Genomic DNA, 7,179 nt, shown 5'->3' on the forward strand with positions numbered 1-7,179 from the left:
TTCACGGGAACAATGAACCAAAATGACATTACAACCCTAAACATATGCAACAGACTCTGGTGCTCCCGATTTTATAAAAAGTACACCAGAAGCTGGTCCCCAGAACTTACATGGTAGTTCACAACCACCTATAACTTCAGTTCCAGGGAATGCCCTCTTCTGACCTTCTCAGGCATCAGACGTGTGTGTGTGTGTGTGTGTGTGTGTATGTGTGTGTGTGTATGCAGACTATAAATTCTTATGTGTGTATCTGTATCTTTAAAAAGCATATTAGTAGAATTACAGATGCAGATTAACACTAATCCAGTTATTAGGTAATTTTAATACCTGACTGTCTCCAATAGACAAGTTATCTGGATAAGAAATAGAGATACACAGCCATTGCAGTCCATTGAGCTCCATAGAGACAGCACCGGGGCAAGCGAGAGCCGGACGGGCACTGGGCGACTCTGTGCCTCGAGGAGGAACATCAACTAAACATGGGCAAAGGAGATCCTAAGAAGCCGAGAGGCAAAATGTCCTCATATGCATTCTTTGTGCAAACCTAACGGGAGGAACACAAGAAGAAGCACCTGGATGCTTCTGTCAACTTCTCAGAGTTCTCCAAGAAGTGCTCAGAGAGGTGGAAGACCATGTCTGCTAAAGAAAAGGGGAAATTTGAAGATATGGCAAAGGCTGACAAGGCTCGTTATGAAGGACAAATGAAAATCTACATCCCCCCCCCAAAAGGGGAGACCAAAAAGAAATTCAAGGACCCCAATGCACCCAAGAGGCCTCCTTCGGCCTTCTTCTTGTTCTGTTCTGAGTACCACCCAAAAATCAAAGGTGAGAATCCTGGCTTATCCATTGGTGATGTCGCAAAGAAACTAGGGGGAGATGTGGAACAACACTGCCGCGGATGACAAGCCATCCTATGAGAAGAAGGCCGCCAAGCTGAAGGAGAAGTACAAAAAGGATGTTGCTGTCTACAGAGCTAAAGGAAAACCTGATGCAGCGAAAAGGGGGAGGTCAAGGCTGAAAAGAGCAAGAAAAAGAAGGAAGAGGAAGATGATGAGGAGGATGAAGAGGATGAGGAAGAGAAGGAAGAAGAGGAAGACAAAGATGAAGAAGATGATGATGAATAAGTTGGTTCTAGTGCAGTTTTATTTTCTTGTCTATAAAGCATTTAACCCCCATGTACACAACTCACTCCTTTTAAAGAAAAAAATTGAAATGTAAGGCTGTGTAAGATTTGTTTTTAAACTGTATAGTGTCTTTTTTTTTTTTTTTTTTTGTATAGTTAACACACTACCAAATGTGTCTTTAGATAGCCCTGTCCTGGTGGTACTTTCAGTAGCCACTAACCTTGCCTGGTACTTTCTGGGGGTTGTACATTGGCATGGAAATTTAAAGCAGGTTCTTGTTGGTGCACAGCACAAATTAGTTATATATGGGGACAGTAGTTTGGTTTTTTTTTTTTTTTTTCTTTCTGCTTTTCGTTTTGTTTTGTTTTTTCCGGTTTTTTTTTCTTTTGGTTTTGTTTTGGGTTTCTTTTTTCATCTTCAGTTGTCTCTGATGCAGCTTTTAAGAAGATAATTGTTGTTCTGTTAACTGAATACCACTCTGTAATTGTAAAAAAAAAAAAAAAAATGCGGCTGTTTTGTTGACATTCTGAATGCTTCTAAGTAAATACAATTTTTTTATTTAAAAAAATAGAGATACACCAATTTTCTACCCAAATATCAAAGAATATACATTCTACTCAGCAGTCCAAAGAAGCTTCTCAAAACAGATCATGTCTTGGGACATAAATCAAAGCTTAACAAACTCTGAAAGGCAGAATTAACTTCATGGGTCCCCTCTGTCCACTGTGCAATGAAACTTAAAATCCACTGCAAAGAAATCTCTAGTACACATACAGAAATTAAACAACTCAGAACTAAATGATGAATGGGTTAAAGAGGATATGAAGAAAAAAATCAAAATTCCTGGAACTAAATCAAAATGAAAAGACAACAAACCCTCCGGGACATCTGAAAGCACAGAGCTATGAAGGGAGCCCACAGCAGTAAATGCACATATTAGAGGACCAGGAAACCTGTTTCCCTCATGGTTCACAAGGGAATCCAAAGGCAGGTTAAACTGTCCTTAGGCTTGGAGACCATCTTACCACATGGGCACAGCTCATAAAATATATCACTCCAAAACCTGAGTAGAGGGATTCTTAGTGGACAAAGAAATTTCAATTGGGGATCTCCATATACCGTATTTTCCTTCCTCCCAGTTCCCTTTTGATAAACAGCACAGGCTTACAGGCCATTTCACAATGCTTTCTCTTCTTGAGGAACTTTTCTCCTTGTCCTTAAAACATCTGTCTATTTTTTAACTGTTTACTTAGCAGGGTACAAACTAACTAAAGCCCACTTTTGCCTCAAAACAATAGCCTCATCAGTAAAAACAAAATCCGTACTAAGCAATGTTTCCTTAAGTTTCTCTCCCTTTTCCAGTACCCCCACGAGATGCTAGCACATCTTACACTTGGGGTTTCCCCTCTATTGCAATTCTCCCTTGAAAGAAAAGTCATGTCCTACCTCTCCCTTCATTCTACTTTAATCAATGCCCACGTCATTTCTAGGATAAAAACATTTGTTACTTCTCCCATCCCAACTACATGTGTATGAGGATACCCTCTTTTAATGAGTTTGCCAAACTGAATATCTAAACATATAGGGACATTTAGGCCTAAGAAGTACTGAGATGGAAGTGGGGAAAGCAAATTTTTTTGATGTTGTTTCTAAAGACCACCAGAGGCTCTCAGGAACCCGAGTACTGGAGATCCCTGCAGTCTGCTCCGCGCTCAGGAGTCCCAGGCGATGGGGACGCCGGGGTCCCGCCACCCCGGGAGCAGAAGGGCCGAGGGCTCCTCCGCAGCCCTGCCCGCCCGCCTCGCTCACCCGGAGCTCACCATGTCTGCGCCCAGGGCCTCCAGCGGCCCGGCGGCGGCTCCCGGGCTGGCTCCTGGGCTCGGAGGGTCAGTAACCCCGGGCTGCCTCAGCGGACTTGACAGACAGTACCGGAAGCGAGCGGGCGGCAGAGGCACTTCCGCTTTGCTCGCGGGAGCTACGGATGGGACAAGGGAGGCATACGGCGCAGCGGACGCTACTCTGTGCCCGCGCTTCCTTGCGGCCTTCAAAACGGTTCCTGCTAAAGTGTCACTAGGCTAGAGAGGTCCTCTTGTGCCAGTACAGATCTACGGGTGTGACGGCACCAGAAAAAAAGATGGCAGGGGAGGGACTTCCGCTCCGCTCGCCGGTACTCAAGTTCCAACAGCTCTCATCCACCCGAGGCCCTCACCAACACTCCTGGGGTTGGCGAGCCCACGGCTACAGAGGCCGAGCGACCCCTACTGCCTCAGCTACCAAGGACAGTGTGATCCTGGGACAATCCTGAGTCAAGGAAAAAGGATGGCGGATGAGGAACTTCAGCTCTGCTCTCCTCCTGACCTGATTGGACAGCTCATATCGCTTGCTGCCTTTTGATGAGTGTTCTGATGTTTAGTAATAAGAGATTCTCTCCTTACCCGACCAAGGGGAACCAAAACGACATATTCCAACCACCACCCTTTTTAACTAGGTTTCTTTTCTTGTTGAAGGCCAGCCCATTAAAGCAGAAATCTCCTGGCTTTTCTGAGAGAGAATCCGTTTCTACCTATACTCTGTGGACCTTTCTGGTTGCCAATTTCGGGAAATGACTTAGTGTCTTACAGAGACAGCCCTTTACCTCAGAAAACAGATGTATTTTCCGGAGAAGCAGAAAAATGGAAGCCAGCCTCTCTTCTCACCCCGCCCCGCACATACTTTGCTGCAGAAAAAATTTAGGCTGAATCAGTATGAAGCAAGACTGAAGTTTAAAAAGAGATTTTAAAATATAGATTAAACAGAAGTATTTCGAAAGGCATCATGGACCTGGCTCGGCGATTAAGAGCACACTGGCTGATCTTCCTGTTAGTTTCCCAGCTCACACAGAATGTATCAAGTCCAGTTCTAGGGGCTCTTAACACATACCTTCTGGCTTCTGTGAGAGCGGGCAGGTATGCGGTACACAAACATATATGCAGGCAAAACACTCATAAGTATAATATTTAAAAAGTGACTTCCTACATTAGGGTTCTCTAGATTCACAGAACTTATGGAAAGTTTTTACACAGTAAGGGAAATTATTGTAATGACTTACAGTCTGCAGTTCAACTAACCCAACAATGGTCACCTGTGACTGGGAAGTCCAAGAATCTAGTAGTTGCTCAGTCCCATGAGGCAAGTTATTTCAGCTGGTCTTCTGTAGAAGCTGGAATCCTGAAGAAGTAGGCTCCAACAAGTGCTGGCATCTGTAAGGATAAGCAGACAAAGGAGAGTGACTCTTCCTTCTTCCAATATCCTTTTGTAGGACTCCAGCATAAGGTGTGGCCCAGATTAACGGTGTGTACCACCTGGATTTGGAACTTGCTTTTATCCCAGGCTGGCCTTAAACTCAGAGATCTGCTTGCCTTAGTTTTCTGGGGCTAAAGGTGTTCATTACTTTGCCTGGGCCTAAGCTTTTTATGGCCATTTTGGCACAAGATCTCCATGTCAATATCCAGATCAGAAGCTTGAGTCTTTAGCCTCCATGTCTGGATCATAGGTGTGCCCTCCATGTCTGGATCATAGGTGTGCCCTCCATGTCTGGATCATAGGTGTGCCCTCCGTGTCTGGATCATAGGTGTGCCCTCCATGTCTGGATCATAGGTGTGCCCTCCGTGTCTGGATCATAGGTGTGCCCTCCGTGTCTGGATCATAGGTGTGCCCTCCATGTCTGGATCATAGGTGTGCCCTCCGTGTCTGGATCATAGGTGTGCCCTCCATATCTGGATCATAGGTGTGCCCTCCATGTCTGGATCATAGGTGTGCCCTCCATGTCTGGATCATAGGTGTGCCCTCCATGTCTGGATCATAGGTGTGCCCTCCATGTCTGGATCATAGGTGTGCCCTCCATATCTGGATCATAGGTGTGCCCTCCATGTCTGGATCATAGGTGTGCTCTCCATGTCTGGATTGTGGTTCCCTTACCCCTGGCTCTCACTCTATTTTATACTTCCTTTCATTTACTTTACAGATTTTATTATTTCATTTTCTTTACAGCTGAATAGAATTTTCATTGTGTTTATATACCACATCATCCACTCATAAGGTGATAACTATTTGGTTGCCTCTATTATGAATAGAGCAGCAATGAACACGGCTGAGCCCGTGGAGCAGGAAGTGGTCTTTTGGACATATGTCAAGAAGTGGTATAGCCGGATCATTTTTCCTTACAAGATTTTCTCTAGTATACTGAAATACAAATGTATCAAATGAGATTATTTTAACAGTAATTCTTCCCCGGTTGTCAGTTTTCTGGCCATGTTCTCATTCCCATATAAATTTTGCAGTTATTTCATGATTGGTACAGTTTAACAAACATTATTCCTTCTAACACTCTGTGTCCTCAGCAGGGCTTATAAATCTGACAACTGGAGGGTTCCCTTCATAAGTGCTTCCAGCTTGAGAGCCTTGCTGAGTCACCTACTACTGTGAAATAGTTTCCTTCCTACCTGTTTATTAAGCCCCTTCTACGACATGGTTCTAATTATTTAACTAACATATATTAATTCTTTATGAATCTATTGTAATTCTCTTCCAAGGGGTAAATTGTTATGACCTTAGCTTTAGAGAGAATGGAAGGGGATATCCTTTTTCACAGACTGCATCTTAAACTGTCTTTCTACACCCAGAGGAAGTGAAGTGTAACTTCTCCACAGTTTTCAAAGAGAGTTGTTTGACTCATTTTGAGCATGATCGTATATTAGAGGAAGAAAACAGCATTCACTCCATTCAGTCTACTCAGTTCTACAGCAGGCTTATATCAATAAATTGTTGGATAACAGACAAATAGGAATGTACACAGACAATCATATTGATACTAGTCTTCACACAGCCACACAAAATATCATTAGAGAACACATACAAGTGATTTGTCCATGGAAATAAACAGTATATTATAATCAATTTTTTTGTTAAAATAGTTCAGTACTGTTTTCAAGGTCTGAAGTCAGTTCACATATGACTTAAGTTTTAAAATAACCATCAGGATTAATGAATTAATTTTATCTCTGAACTTATAAAGAGAATTTATGCCTGGTATTGGCAAAATAATGTGGCACTTTGGGAAAAAACCATGTACACTAGCAGCCCTGCATTAGAAGTCATATGCAGCACACCTCCTCTTCAAGCAGGACCTGGACTTAGTGCTCTGGTAGATAGGGAGGAAAGTTACTTAGGTAACAGAACACCAGCATGCTGAGGTCAAGAATTTGGCTTCACTGAATGTGTCAGACATGTTTTTCTGCACAGGGTGTTGTTTATGTGTATGAGTATTTTATGTATTTATGTATTTAAAATAGGTATGTATGTGCACCATACACATGTAATGTGGCCAGAAGGGAGCACTATCCCCTAGAGTTGGACTTAAGGCTGGTTATGTGCTAGGAAATAAACTGAAGTCTTCAAAAGCATACATATAGTGTGCATATGCATGTAATGTATTGATATACATACACATTTGTATCACTAATAAACTATTTTACACAAAACTAAGTAAGAAATATTAATATACATACGTAAATGTAGTTGATATGGAGGGTGTCAATGTAGTGCAGGTATGTATTACATACTTTCAAGTTATTGGTCAGTACGGTCTCTTAAAACCCAAAACATGATGAGATATTATCATTTCTCTTGCTTGCCTTCCATAATTTGGTGGTAAGACCCCATTGCTGAAGATACCACATACTTTTTATTATTATAAGCGATATATTCCACGAAATTGTATTTATTGTAATTTTTATTTTATCTTAAAAATATTTATTTAAAAATTTAGAATTATTAAAATATTAAAAATAATATGAAAATGTTTATTTTAAAATAAAGTTTTTTATATTAAAATATTTATCTTGAAATATAGCTTTTATTTTAAAATGAACATTTATTTTGAATAAATATGAATATTTATAAAATAAATAAAAATAAAAATATAAATGTAAATATAAAATAAGTATATATCTTGTTTATTTTATTATATATATATATACATCATGTACATATCTTTTACATTTATAAGTATCATATA

At 41.1% G+C, this 7,179-nt stretch overlaps 1 pseudogene across 1 annotated transcript; it reads left to right on the forward strand.

The window, feature by feature from the left end:
• The first annotated feature begins 479 nt into the window (after window positions 1–479).
• Window positions 480–1,124, forward strand: LOC308429656 (high mobility group protein B1-like; annotated as a pseudogene). Its single transcript has one exon. The product of its transcript is annotated as a high mobility group protein B1-like (transcript).
• Window positions 1,125–7,179: the final 6,055 nt, after the last annotated feature.

The sequence above is a fragment of the Micromys minutus genome (genome assembly GCF_963924665.1).
Source record: "Micromys minutus genome assembly, chromosome: 14".
Taxonomy (NCBI): domain Eukaryota; kingdom Metazoa; phylum Chordata; class Mammalia; order Rodentia; family Muridae; genus Micromys; species Micromys minutus.